The sequence below is a fragment of the Mercenaria mercenaria genome, chromosome 4 (assembly GCF_021730395.1).
Source record: "Mercenaria mercenaria strain notata chromosome 4, MADL_Memer_1, whole genome shotgun sequence".
NCBI classification, from domain to species: domain Eukaryota; kingdom Metazoa; phylum Mollusca; class Bivalvia; order Venerida; family Veneridae; genus Mercenaria; species Mercenaria mercenaria.
Window position 1 is genome coordinate 71264914 of NC_069364.1, and position 16623 is coordinate 71281536.

The window sequence follows — 16623 nt, forward strand, 5'->3', positions numbered from 1 at the left end:
TTTCCGTTTGTGCTTTGAGGTGTCAGATAATGATTTAATTGATTTTCTGACATACTCGATGACATGGGCGAAATTCGGAAAGCTCGTTCGAAGCTAAGAATAGAAAGTAATGCTAATTCAAAACCGATTCGGCAGCTAGAATGCATGAAACGTCTATGATATTGGAACATGATGTCATCATAATTGTCGTAAATTATCATAAAGCACGCAATTGTATAATTACTTAGCACTTACTGCAATCTGATCACCTCGGCCTAAAAGAGGTCAAGGAAACTCAATGTTTCATGACTGGGAACATCTGCATATCACAGAAACATGTTTGCCTTTGTAACGAGTTTATATTTTATACTATTTCTATGGATTACACAGCAATGAGTAATGAGTCTGATTTAATTGAAAATATCTTTTTTTTAACTATTCGAAATATATCTTTTTCGATAATTCAAAAATAGACGAGAAGTGAATTTACATTATCCAGCACTGGTTCAAAAATAATTTGCTCCCAGGAATTCTGTTTACACATTGTTTCACTACAATTAAAGAAAAAATTGTTTCACTACAATTAAAGTAATAAACTACCCCTTGACTTCTTTCTGCATAATGCTGGATATTATAATAATATTTGTTAAAATTATATGCATCCACGATACATTTTGAATATAGAAGTTATATTGAATTTTATGACAAACACATAGCGCCTGAAGAGCTGGCTTGAACTGGTAAAGAGGGAAGGACTACAGCGACAAACATTATGTAATAAATAGAAACAAGGGGTAACCATATACACTATATAGTGGAATGCCAAAGGTCTGGACACATGAAAGAAATAAACATGTAAATAACTTGTGAAATACCTTGAAGTTCCATCCATTCTAATGTTAGAGCAGTTAGAGCAATAAAGATAATCATAGACACTTGATTAAGTAATATTTTCTACTGTGTTTCTCAATATTCAAATCTTTGGCAAATAATGAGAAAATAATTATAAAAAAAGGATTTAATAAGAAAGAGACCTATTTTAGGTTCATAACAAAAAATGTGGCAGCAAAATTGTAAGCAAAGGAATGATAAGCCTTTAAGGTAACTTAATATGTATCAATATATAGGATTCTAATTCTGGAACTGCAATGTTTTGCTTGTAACATGTAATAGAAGTTCGTTTTCAAGAATACGTGTACACACCTTGTATGTGCATGCGATCTCTGGAAGCAGAAAGCTAGGTTTGCGAATTATACAGTTGTCTTTCGACATGATAAACACTCCGGATAAATATCTGTCCTGCTTTATTGATTTGTACTGTTTGATCTACCATTCCTTAACTCAGAGTGTTTTTGTGAATTTCTGCTATGTTTTGCAAGATCTATTTATAAATTATACATGAGCACTTCGGAAGTGATTGTAGGAAGGTATCTTTAATGACGTAAGTTTATGGGAAAAATATTTTCCCCTGAATAAAACTCTGGCCTATGAAAAACAAAAAATACGAATTTACGAAACACACTTAAGGAAAAAATTTGCTTTTATTCTAACCAGGACATCTTGAAAGTTTCATAACAGGCCAAACATATAACATTTTACTACTTTTTAGTGTCAAAACTTGCTGGCTTCTTCAATGTGGTTCTATTAAATACTACTTTGTGATGGGACTTCGATTACCTGAAGTTTAGAGAAGTTAAAATCAAACACAAGAGGCAAACGCATCTACTTAGTGATAAAAGTATATGTGTATATATCAAAACATAAAAGCACTAACAGAAACGAATCATTTTCATACTGAAAGAAAATACATGGAGAAACAAGTTTTTAGTTTCTTACATTAAAGAAAGATGAGTGGACTCGTTTTGTAGAATCTGAGACACAGCACAAGACTATATTGCTAGCAATCGGATTACAATAATCTCTTCAAATGTTACACATAGGATCTGAGGGCAATAATTAGAAGGTCTCATTCAGACGTCAATCAAAACCTTGCTTTAATGGTAGAGGTATTTATTTTACCTAAAAGTCTACATTTAACTGGGATCCCGGGAAAACAGTTAAACAAGAAAAATTTAAATGTATTCATGTGGTTTTCTACACAGACGGTCACCATACTTGGTCAGTTTTTTTTCTCACGTGCTGCCGATGTTGGTTCGATCAAAATATTCACGAAACTAGTAACAGCAATGACCGTCACATGAAGTCCGTAAGCTCATTCCTCGTACAGTTAACAAATTTTATTGTACTTTCTTGTCGTACATGAACAGGTGGTGAAGTTTTTCCTCGGCTTTTATTTAGGTCATTGATCTGAACTAAATTATGGTAACGCACAACGTTAATACATTAATAAACAACAAATATGAAAATAACGTCACAAATAATTATTGCGAAACAAATGAGACTGTGCTGCCAGATATGACTTTCTCACGTTTGTATAACTTATTTATCCATTTCGTTCGCACATTTCTCCTATTAATTTTACGCCATAGATTGGATTTACAGTAATCAGAGCGATATCAGGGCATTCTTGCATACAATGTATCTTTGTCTTCACAATGCATTTCCTGACAGGCACGAAAACATGGGCATTCATCAGATAGCACTTTACATTATGTTTATACGATGATAAAATCCGATTATCGATTTCTCTGCTCTTAGATAATACCACGAGTCCACTGAATATTGGAACATGAAAACACTTTTAACTGTCAGTACCAGTAAGCATGTAGTTGTTAAATTACTGGACATAGCTTTTTTCATACACTCTTTGGTATAAATCTAATACAAAATTCGGAAAATTAAAATATAAACTAAATAAATGTTACTACTCCACAAGTTGAAAATAAGCCTGAAATTATATGTTTTGCTTTAATTTATTGAAATATAGTCAAGAGTAGTTTCTTTAATTGAAGATGATATGGCCCTCATGTCTATAATGTACATGATGTTAAGTATTTAGAGTGCTTTTTAATTTCTATTTGTCCGCCGACACAGAATTGTGTTGTACTACTGACTTCACACAAACTAAAACTTGAATTGTAATCTAATCAAAATTTTACCATATCTTTTTCAGTCATGGTATTTCTTCTTTTTCTTGGCGTTCATCGACTACACTGTCACCCCTGATCCAGCAATGAAGGATGCCATCTTCTTCAGATCCTCCATCTTGCCGTGCATTTTAATCATCATTGGGGTGCTATTTGGCCACACACTTTTCCTTTGGTTCTCCAGACGTGGACATCTCTGCCGAATGTGCTTAGCAGTTTGTTGTTTCAGGCCACAGGGGCAGCACATCTTAGAAGGAGACAATTTAAGCTTTGTGCACATGTGGGCATTTAATCTGTTATGTCCTGTGCGAAGCCTAAAGATGTTGACTTGTTCCCATCTGTCTAGTAAGTGGTAGTCATCCTTGATTGTCCTTGGCTTAGTCAGTGCTTTGATAATTGTCACCTTCTCCTCGTGAGTAATGGCATTTTGTGGCTGGTTCTCTGTAGCTCCAAGTTTCGGCTAATCTGTCTGCATTCTCATTTTTGTGCAGGTTTCCATTTTGTCCCTACCTACAATGGATACCAGTCATGGGTGAATTGTAACAGCATATGACCCGACTGGGGTATTGAGCCGAAAGAAAATGTAGGGCAGTAAATTGCGAATTATTTGCGTTGTTAGAATCGAAAAAATAACTATGTACTAATAATTTTATCACTTAATAAAATATGGGCAGACGTTCGGATGCTGATATTTAAATCACTCGTGTTACACATTCGTGATTTATTAAGCATCCGAAGTCAAACCGAACCATGTTAGAATGGACAACTAGCGATCCGTGCATTGATTATATATTTAAAAAGATATTTATGCGAATTTCGATAAAATCAAATACCTTGATAGTTGCTATTTATTTCTTAGAATAAAATACTATTTTTTTTTCGATTAGAAAGATCTAATACCAATATCTATTTAAAAGTATCCTAGAAATTGTCGGAGAATATTTTCGATATAAACATTGTCAACATTATGACAATAAAAGCGGGACTTCAAAGAAAAATCTAACATGCAATATAAGCAATACCCAGTGATACTTACAAGAAATCACATTGAAAACAGTATGTTTTTTAATACCTACAAATACATTTTCCGTTCCGAATACAGACCTTTAAAGGTTTCCACATACTTTGATTCAGTGTTGTTATATTTTATGGTCCTTTAGGATTATGTAGTTCATTTAATGTTTATGGATGATAAAGTTCCACTTAAGACGGTGCTAGGGGGCATGAGGAGTGTTGCACTTCCCATTGCCTCTCATGAACAGACTCATTCAAACCGAGTCTACTTTCATTTTGCTTTGATGCATTTTATGCTTCCAAATGACTATCTTACAGATTTTACTATCACAACAGCAATTTAAGTACAGTGTGACGCCCGTTAAAAGTCTACCCATACTTGGACTCAGTGTTGTTATATTTTCTGGTCTTTTGGGATCATTGAGTCCATTCAATATTAATGGATAATAGGGTTCCGCTTAAGCCGGTGCTAGGGGGCATGAGGATGTTGCACTCTCATTGCCTCATTCAAACCGGGTCTGCTTTTATTGTGTTTGGTTGCATTCTATGCTTCAAAAGGATCTTCTTACAGATTATATTATTTATCAAACAAGTTATTACAATATATTGAATCATCATCGACTCGGTGTTTTCTGACCCCTGCTACAGGGTTGTGGCATTTTCCCTGTATGTAATTCTAAATCGGGCATGTAGCCGACCGATATAAATTTTGTAGTTCTTTGTTTCTTTCAGCAATTATTTAAATTCAAGGAAGTTGGGGAAAAATGATAAAAACCTTTACATAATTCATTATTATCCGGATAAGGATGAACGCTGTCTCGGGATTCACTCTCGCTTGAAATTAATTTCATTGACAGCGTATATCCAGTATCCGACTGCAAGCTAACCACGTAAGTAATAACATTTTCCTAAATGCGACATTTGTCTGTCTGACATTGAACAGACGTATTCTCTAGAGGCGTTAATTCTGTAAAATAATTCTAGAGATTTCTTTCCCAATAAAAGAGACGGCAAAATCTGAAACAATGTGTTCAATAGACTGATACAGATTTTGTAATTTTGTCAATCGAAACACCAGATTTTGTTTGATTAAGTATTATCGTCAAGTTTCAGTTTCTTTCAAGGGCTTATAATCGCTGCTATAAAGACTGAAAAGCTATGATGTTCTTATTACTTTCCTTCAAATTACTTACAACTGCAATTATTCTGTTTAGGCTAAAGATACATATAGAGGTACATATAGAACTTATTTGGATTCAACCCATCAAGTGCATAACAACCATAATAACTATCACGAGTTTCAGTCCTTTCGTCCGTTTTGTAGAATTTGGGAGACAATTATCACGGACTCTCATACTGAAGTAGTCATCACATCAACAAATGTGAGAGCGTTGCTGCTAAGTATAGAAAGATCAAACACCAAACATGCATTGTGCTTTACGATATTTTCATTTTAAGCTTCTTTATTAAATTTTCTAACAGGCTTTGCAAAAGGTTGATTGAAACGAGCGTTGTTTAATTTTCCGTTGTATATCGATTGTGTAAGATAGGTTCAAGAAATGTTTTAAGGCTTTCACAGCTCGGACAAAGTAAAAGCGTTTCTTTGTCTGTGAAAGTTGAAACACTGTTTCAAACACATTTTTATGTTATAAAGATTTCTTTAAATAAAATCCCCTAACATTGAGCAAGCTTTTGCAACATGAATGATTTGTGATATATATACTCCATATGATGTTTATTTTATTCTAAATTACCACAGTTGTTAAAGGTATATTAAAATAATCTATCAACAGCCTCTATGAAGAAATATTAGTATGGATTTGGAAAGTAATGCATTTGTTCTAAGAGACTGTCTGCAGGTGGATTCCTTATGCCACTAATTACTTCATTTGAACGCCACAACACCTTACAAAGTTACCATATGTCTGTAAAGTCAATATTATGCAAACACAATTAATTTATACACTTTGAGAATGCAGCGACAGTACAAAAAGGATTTTTTAATGCAAAATTAGTTAGGCGAAAGGGTTAAAATATCTGTCATTATCATATGAAAATAAAAACTATAATCAAACTTGTCCCTGTTCTAATAACTTAGATATAAAACTGTATGGACATATGATTTTTGTAACGTATATACATCTTGGCTTACCCCATCAACTGCGTAATCTTGAATATTTGTTTCCTTTTTAAGGTTAAAAACCCCAACAGTTTTTGACTAGCCTTAATGCCATATTATTCTGTTATGATTTTACAAAACTTTATGTTATATCAGTTTTGTAAAAAAGATGTTTTACTTTTCCCCGTTGTTCAGTCATCGATCTTGGAAAATGGTCGTGGTTTGCAACTTATTTCGAAATATTACGGTTTATAAAAAACGAAATTCCCGTCAGCGAGTACCTAGCAAACATCACGTGACAGTGAGAGAAAATAACCTTATCACGTATAGGTATAAAATATCGCACAATATTATGACGTTTTGAAATATAAGCAAACAAAACAATAACATAAAATGAAGTCAGTATTTTTTTTAATACACTTAGTACGTTTATGATGCAGTCAGTGATTTCTCGGACGGTATTCGTATTATACTTTTTCGTCGTGAGTTCGATTCCCAGACCTATTAAATTTTGTCTTTAAAACTGTATTTAATTTCTTTTTCTTCAATACGATTCAATGAAGACTAAACGAATTAGTAAATCTAGTTCTAACATGTTCACTAAAATTAAATATGTCACAAATGACAGGTAATTATGTTTAAATACACTCCACCTATGAGCTAATGCTTTTTAAGCTTTCCTGTGATATTGTTAAAGCTGTACGGTTTAGTATTATAAGTTTTATAACAATCTTACACTTCACTTTATTTAAAGCATTGCCCGATCATAATTTCAGGATCGATTGATTTAAAGATATTACCAATTTTATATGAAAAAAAAGAAAGAAAACAATAAATTAGAAACCAGAAAAAGAAACTTACACAATGTATGTAATACAAACTGAAAAAAAATGGGGATCGAACTCCCGACGAAAGGGTAAAATACGAATACCGTAACCGCTCGGCCAACGCGGAATCACTGACTAAATCGTAATCTTAGTGTATTTACTTAATTTAATGTTATTGTTTTGTTTTCACTTTTAAACGACATAATACTGTGCGCTACCTATAGTTCGGTTTTGAGGTCAGCGATGTTTTTGTACTTTTAATAATGGAATGGTCCGTTGTTTAGGTAATGTTATTCAGTACGATATAGTGGTTCTTACCTAAATAAGGCAAAGTAAATCATGCTGATTTCCCTAATCGGTAGACGAGTCTATAAATTGAACCCTCAAACTGCATGCGCAGTTTTGGATTGCTGCCCACGTGATGATAGCGTCTAAAAGTACTGTCGCGTCTCGTTCTATATTTATCAATGTTTACAAAAAATAAAGCGTTGCAACGGTTTATAAAAGTTTATGAGAAAAACTGCAAAAACTCGAATGTTCCCGTAATTCTGGAAACTATAAACTGCTCAACCATTATTTTTTCATATAAATATAATTAAATTAGGTGTGAAATTTAGCATAATATTTTACCCTAAAATGTCATTTAACTTTAGAACGATATACGTGTTTGATGGAAATGTATGGAATGGCACTTGCCTTTGACGCATTGGATTTCAAGTTCACAATAAAATAAATCAAGTGACTTTAGGCTCATTGGCATTTCCGAACCACAAACAAGCAAGTTCTGTGTAACAGGACTATTAAGATATATCAAATATTGATGCCTGGTAAGCTCATATAATTTTGGTATTATTTGAAAGTGTATTGTCTATTGAAAAAGAAAATATAAATTATATGACAAAAATATGTTATAGATTTTTGTTTTACTTTACAGTCTTCAATGACATCCAGTTATTACAGTGTCAGACTTATCATTTCGCAGTCAAAAATGTGACTGTAATGACTCTTGCATATTATCTATTGTCATCTTATTTACTAATTCTTGTTCAGCAGACACAACTGTTTCAAATGATACCAAAAACATGGTGTCACCAGGCATCGAAATGTAACCTATTTGTGTATCGGACACCTTAATGTAAAGGTTAAGCACAAACTCGGGGAGATAAGATTGGAAGGGTTTGAATACCAATAACTACACATTCAGTCTAATAATAAAATTCAGTTGGATGTAAAACGAATAAGTGTACATAAAACACGACTGCATAATCAAATAAAGCTCATCTTTAATAAAAATACGATCAAACACACTGGAACAAAATTCAGTCAGTAGTGTTGTTAAAGAAATAACCGTATATCGAATCACAGTCACACACTCCTAATTCAGGCTGCATGGCTTTCAAATAAATACTCGTATATCAAAAGAAATCAAACTATTATATAAATTACTATAATTTGCAAAAGTCAAGAAGCCAATTTACTTCAACTTTGATTATTATAGACAAGTTGTCGATAAGCATTCAGTTGAAGTTATTGATTCTGTAGCGGATTACCAATTACAAAATTATGATTGTATAAATGTAATCTTTGTCAATTTATTAAAACCATTGCAACTATGTGGACCTTTGCTGTCGTAAACATAAATGAGAGCAGATACTTCAAAACGTATACTAGCAATATCAACGTATGACTGAACTAAATTATCACTGAGAAAACAACCTGTCTAACTCAAGAATTTTTTAATTTTCTGCAACCTTCTGATCAACCGCTGTTGACCTGAGATCCGTAGAATAGCAACAACAGTAACGGGAGATAACGGTTTCAGATATCACATTTTCCTTTTCTTGGCGCTGAATACTAGCGACATTTTACAGGTAAGTATACAATTACACAAAACTAATTGGATGATGTTTAGCGATTGTGTATAGAAATATAAATATCATACTGAACACTTCTAATTATACCTGTGAATTAATAACGACTGTGTTAAAGGTTTGATTTCAAAGAGACAGAGTTGCAACACCGCCTAAACTGTTAAGAAATGCTAAATAGCCTGACATAAATAATTACAAAGCAATTGTATATTACATGTAAATATGAAATCCAGGAAATATTATTACAATGTTGGTCTCCCTCACTTAGATAGCAGTCACTATTCCTTGAATAATGGAGTGGTTACTGTCCACAGGGTTGTTCTTTTTAACCCTTAGCCTGCTAAATTTCTAAAAATGGACTGGTCCATAATTCAATTTGGGCCATACCACTTATTATTCAAAGGGGTGTTAACTGAAAATTTACTGACTGAATAGCCAACAGTGCAGACCATAATCAGCCTGGTCGCAAAGGCATAATCACTTGCCGCCAGCAGGCTAAAGGATAAGCAATCTGTAGAACTAATAGCAGTATTTTAAATTTACAGAGAAAAAGAAATAAAAATATATATCCTGCTTATCTGTATTATGTTGACTTGATTGAATATTGTCTTTCTTTTAATCTTCCATCGCTCCTGTCTTAACTGTGTAACCATTGAACTTCCAAAATCGAATATAGTTCGTCAAATTATTTAATTTTCTCTAATAATAATAAGACAATGCGTTTCACTTACAACTCGTCTGAGCTGACAGGGCTTGGCTTTAAATGTTCTATTCTGAACAGTTATTGTAGGGAAACACTCTGTTGATGAAACGTCTTATAAAATTTATAGACTTTCAAAGACTTTTACTGAGACCAGCAGCATGAATTAAACTACGGTAAAACTGATTACAATTGATTAAACAGAACTCTCAGTAAGAACTGCACAGAAAGCAAATTGTAAAACAGTTGAATACATAGAAATGACCTTTCCGTATCTCACAACAAGCGGTATGACATTTGTATAACGTATCAAGGCCTTTTATATTCTAAGGAAAAGTGTCATTAAATAAAATAGCAATGGATGGCATTTCATGTGAATTGGAAAATGTTAGAACGGCCCTATTCGAATTGCTACTTTTCCTTTTGTGGTTTATCATGGCAGATAATGATTTAACTGATTTTCTGACAGACACGATGACATGGGCAAACATCGGAAAGCTCGTTCGAAGCTTAAAATAGAAGTAAATGATAAATTCAAAATCGATTCGGCAGCTAGAAGGCATGAACTGTCTATGATATTGGAAAATGACGTCATCATACTTGTCCTAAATAATCATAAAGCACGCATCCGTACAATTACTTAGCACAACTGCAATATGATCACCTCGGCTTAAAAGAGGATAAGGAATTACCCGATATTTCACGATTAACACAGAACGTTAATATGTCATAATTTGCTTTTGTAAGTAGCTTATATTTTACAATATTGCTATAGATTACAGAATATGAAAACATAAAATGAATCGCAATAATTCAAGTGTCAAGTCTCAAGATTTTTCATATACACTCCACTGGCCATGGTGGCAAATATTTGTATAATATATGACGAACAGTGAAATACATATAAGTGGAGAAGGTATGACATATTACATTTTGACATAATAATACTATCACAATTCATATTACAAAGGATGTATATATAAATTGTCGGACAATATTTCTCACTGCTGAGAATATAGCTAATTACTCTATACCTTTACGAAACGTATGGGTGAACAAAAATTACTGATTTACTAATATGCTCTGGTGAAGAAACACAAAATCAGATATGTGTCACTTTTAATGAACTTCATTTATGACAGAAGATAAATACTATGGTTTGTATAGACCCAAGACTCAAGAACCTTATCAAAACGAAATGCAAGGTAATAACGGTCTAATAAATTAAACTGTGTAGACATCGCGTAGGACCAATCTTACATACTCGAAATAATTATGTAAGGTTGGTTTTACGGTCGTGCATGTGTATATAATAATATTCAGCTGTATTTAAAAATATTAGTGTTTAGGAATTGGGATTTTATATATTCCCAAACCAAAATATAAGCATGCGGCAAGCTTGTGAGAAATTTACCATAAGCTTGCGCAAGCTTACTGCAATCTTAAAAAGTAATGTAATATAATGCTTGCAGATGCTCGCATAGAAATTAAGTTTGCGGATAAGTCTTGCTTCGCAAGCTTGCAGCGGGCATCCTGCAATCTTATTATTACAAATGTATTTAAGATTGCGACTAGTTTGCGATCCTATAACCTTTTTAAAATTCTTTTAGTCCATTGATACGTATAAAAGGGAGGTAATACATTAACTAATTATTCTTTTATGTCAAAATACGTTGTTTTAAAAAAATATTGTCCCTGATTTTTAAGTCTTTATCTATTGATCACTACAACGTTCTATTGAAAGTGCGAAATTAATAAACTGTGCAGTTTGTCAAATTAAAGGAAGTACATATACAATTTTTAGACTCTTATGTTATTTAGACTGCTCACAAACCTAAATTGTGCCACCTTGAATAGGTTGACGAAGAACATTGATATGCAAAGTTGCAAGCTTGTGCGATCATAACAAGGTTGCGAGAGACTCGCAAGTGTCTTGTTGTCCACACTCATATAAGTTTGCGTAAGCTTGCAAGATTGTGCAAGCTTGCAATCTTGTTACGATTGTGCAAACTTGCAAATTCGCAATTAAGATCGCTAGGGTTCCAATCGCAAGCGTGCGTAACCTTACACGCTTGCAAGGTTTTAAATAGTTGTAGGAATCGCGCGAAACCGCTAACTTAGTTAGTTTGCGCAAGCTTAAATAATGGTTGCGATGGTTCCAATCGCAATCTTTCAAGTTTGCCGCGCACTTGTTAAGATTGCAACTTGCTGCGGCCTTAATGCAGACTTAATTAAGTTTGCCATTTTGGTTTGGGTACTCTGTCTGGTTTCACAAGTGTGACAATTTCACATTCATACTGCTTTACGAAAAAGTAAAGATACAGTCACGTTAAATATTGTTTATAATTTTATTGTAATTGTATATAATTCAATGAGTTTGTTTTAATTGAAAATATCTTATGTTTTATTTCGAAGAAACCCATTTGAGATAATTGAAAAACTTATCCAGTACCGGTTCAAAAATTATTTGCTCCCAGTAATTCTGTTTATACTTGTTACACAGACATTGTATCACTACATTTAAAGTCAGAAACCTCCCCTTGTATTTCTCCATAATGACGGATATTGTAATTACATGTGTTAAAATTATATGCATCCGCAATACACTTTGCAATCTGACTAAAGTACATATCCTATTACGCTACGCATAGGATCTGAGAACGACCTATTCATTGCCTCGTTCTGACGACCCTTTCGCTAGCCAATCAGAGCCTAACTTACAACATCCTGCAATCTACCTGTAGCCTTGACTTTTGATATTTACAATTTTTATGTCATAATGTATCAGATAGCTGGTTAGCTCAGACGGTAGGCCACTTGCTTTGTAAGCGAGGGGTCCCGGGTTCGAGCCCTGGAATGACTGCACATTTTTCTTACTCTTTGACATTCGAACAAGTCGTCTGATTGGATAAAATAAAAATAGCAATACTGGAAATCCAAAATATACAGAAGACGAATGTGAATGGGTCGTTTCTCCAATGCTGATAGTTAGAGATTACATAGTAAAATTATAGCATCGCATACACTTTGCACATTGCGATTCGGTTGTATATTTAATCTTATGACAAACACATAGAGCTTGAAGTGCCTGCTTTAATGTGTTAAGAAAGAAGAACTTAATCGACAGACATAATGTTACTAATAGATACAAAGGGATGGCATGAGATTTCAAAACATATACACTATATAACGAGAAACCAAATGTCAAGAAACAGGAAATAAGTAAACATGTGAACAATGTTTCCATTTATTCAAATGTCATACTTGTAATGGATGAAGAGCTATTTTGGGTATTATGATATTGTTATTGTTTCCTCATAGATTCATTAACTATTTTCCTCATAGAGACATTACCATTTAAGGTAACGTAATATTCATCAGTATACAGACGCTCTTCTGGAATGTTTGTAAAATGTTATAGAAAGGTTTGCAAGTACATGTAAATGATTTTGCGCTGTAAAGCTAGCATCAGAATAACGTGTACGCACCTTGTATTGTATGAACATGAAGTCTCTGGATGCAACAGGGGCTAGGTTTGCTAATTTCTCTGTTGCCCTTCGAGATGATAAACACTAGTGAAAAATATCAGTCCTGGTTTATTGATTTGTACTGTTTGATCTGCCGTTCCTTATTAACTCGAGATTGTTTTTGTAAATTTCAACTACGCTTTGCAAGATCTATATATAAATTATACACGAGGACTTCAGAAGTTTATATAGTAAGATATCTTTAATGATGTAAGTTTATGGCAAAAAAACACACTTTTTCCCTGAATAAAATTCTGGCCTATAAAAAACAAAAATTACAAAATTTTACAAACACACTTCAGGAAAAATGTTGCTTTTATTCTAACAAGGACATCTTGAATGTTTCGTAACAGGCCACAAATATAACACTGCACTACCTTTTTACTATTATATACTAATTTATGATGGGGCTCCAAGGTCCTGAAGTGTAGATAAGTTAACATCAAATACGAAAGGCAAACACATCTTCTTCATGATAAAAATATATGTATTTATATCAAAACATAAAAGCAGAAACGAATCATTTTCATACTGAAAAAAAAGTACAGGGAGGAACAATTTTTCAGTTTCTTACATTATCCTTTAGCCTGCTGATGGCAAGTGATTTTGCGACCAGCGCAGACCAAGATCAGCCGGCACATCCGTGCAGGCTGATCATTTGCACTGTTCGCTATTCAGTCTGTAGATTTTCTGCGAACACCCCTTTGAATAATAAGTGGTATTGCCCAAACTGAATAATCGACCAGTCCAATTTAGAAATTTAGCAGGGTAAAGGTTAAGAAAGCACCCGTTTTGTAGAATCTGAGACGCAGCACAAAGCTATATTGCTAGCAATCCGATTACAATCATCTCCTGAAATACTACTCATAAGATCAAAGGACAATGAATAGAAGGTCACATTCAGACGCCCTTTCTTTCAGCCAGTCAGAACGTTACTTTAAAGGTAGATGTATATATTTTACCTTAAAGTCTATATTTAACTGGGATCTCGGGAAAATGTTTTCCTTTTTCCTGAAGGACAATGACAATTGAAATGTTAACATGCCCATACAAATTGTGAATAAATATACATGAATGAAATATGAATGGAATAACTAAAACACAGATGTAACAAATAGATATATACACACATACATGAAGTCTTGAAGAAGTAAATTTTGAAATTCAAAATGTCTTTTTCAAGACCTGTGAAACCGTGATTACATTTAATTAAGTTATCCGGGTACTGTAAATATTAATTTTCATTGGATTTAAAGAATCCAGGTCTGGTCTTATAACGATGCTTTCGACGACTGACCATTGAAAGGAGTACCCTCTTTGAATAAAAAATTGCGATATTAGAAATCCATTTTTTAAGAAGATAAACTTGACCCGTTGGTCATCAGATCTTACCTTAGTAAGATCATTTACTTTAGTCAAACTGTATTGCTAGAGTTGTGCTTTTGTAATAGCATTAAGAGCGATGTTTTATTTTTTCTAAATCTGATTTTTATAAGCATACAAGAAATAAACACAAAGATATCTAGGACCTACCGTAGATCGGCTTTTATAAAGACTTCCTAGTTTAATGTATGGTTCCGGTATGCCGTACTTTGGTTTTGCCGTATTTTGGTTTTCTACACATGCGATCACAAAACCGTGCCAGAAAAAAATATTTCAAGCGCTACTTATACTGCTGTGATAACAATATGCACGAAATTAGTTACAGCAATTACCATCACATCAAGTTCGTGAGAGCAAAGTGGCCATTTATCGTACAGTTTCACTAATTTTTATGTTACTTTATTGTCGTACATGGACAGGTGTGAAACACTGACGTTTTCCACAGTTTATATTTATGGCAATAATCTGAACTGAATAGTGGTAGCGCACAGTTAAAATTGATGAAAAACAAATATGAAAATAAAATCTCTAGTGTGAAACAGATGAGACTGTGTTGCCAGATGTTACTTTCTCACGTTTGTATAACATATATAACTCTTTCGTTCACTCATTTCTTCTGTCAATTTTACGCCGATAAATTTATTGTAATCAGAGCGATATTAAGGTATTCTCGTATACAAATTATTTTATAGTAGGTGATAAAACAATACATTTCATGACAGGCACGAAAACATGACCATTCATCAGATTGCACGTTACATCATGTTCATACGGTAATAAAATCCTGTATCGATATTCTGCTGTTAGTTAATATCATGAGTCCACTGAATATTGGAATATGACAACATTGGAATATGACAACACTTTAACAGTCAGTACCAATAAGCATTAGTGAACATGTGTACAGTTAGTCAAAACATGCAATAAAAAGAAAATTTGTTTGTTTTACATGTAAGATCAAAATATCTTTCACTCATGAACACCATATCTTACATTTTCACGAGTGGCATTTCCACCCGTGAAAATATTGTATCTTACATTCATTTGTGAAAGATATTTCAGTCATACACTGAAACAAACAAATATCCTCTATTTCATACACTCTGTCTGCGATAAATCTAATACGAAATGAGGAAAAATTAAAAATATACACCAAACGAATGTTACAACTCCACAAGTTAAAAGATAAGCCTGAAATCATATGTTTTATATTATACGAAATATTTAATGTTCTTTTAATTTTTATTTGTTCACCGACACAGAGGGTTGTTTTAAATTGCTGTCTTCACCACATCTTTGATACTTAAACGGCGCTTTCATATTTCTGTTCGAGTGTGTGCTTTTGTTTACTATTGTGCAAAGATAAGTAATCTTGACACATATATTCCATTATTTTATAACTAGGAACGTATTCATTACTTTATAGACTGGAGCACGTTATATATTTATCTAAAGAGGCTATATACTGTGTCTTCTATATCTTTAATTAATGCATGAACATTAAAAGCAAACGTAGAGTCCATAATATTTTATCAGCAACTATAGAACGTAGCAAGATAGTGAAACAGATATACCAGTAAATGTAGAATGTTGCAGTTTTTACCAGTAAATGTAGTGTAGCAGTGTTTACAAGCACCGCAGAACGTAAAAGGTTGTACGAGCAAATGAAGTACGTAGTGGTGTTACAAGTAAATGTAGAACGCAGTAGGTTTACCAGCAAACGTATAACATAGCAGCTTTAACAGTAAATGTAGTGTGGCAGTTTTACCAGTATATGTAGAGCGTAGCAGTTTTTACAAGCAACTGTAGAACGTTACAGGTTTTACTAGCAAATGAAGTACGTAGCAGTGTTACAAGGAAATGTAGAACGCAGCAGTTTTACAAGCAAATGTAGAACGTAACAGGTTTAACAGTAAATGTAGAGTGTAGCAGTTTTACCAGTAAATGCAGTGTAGCAGATTTTACAAGCAACTGTAGAACGTAACAGGTTTTACCAGCAAATGAAGTACGTAGCAGTTTTATCAGTAAATGTAGAGTGAAGCAGGCTTTACCAACAAATGAAAAACGTAACAGTTGTTTACCAGCAACTGTAGTACGTAACACTTTTACCAGTATATGTAGAACGTAGCACTTCTTACCAGAAAAAATACAAAGCG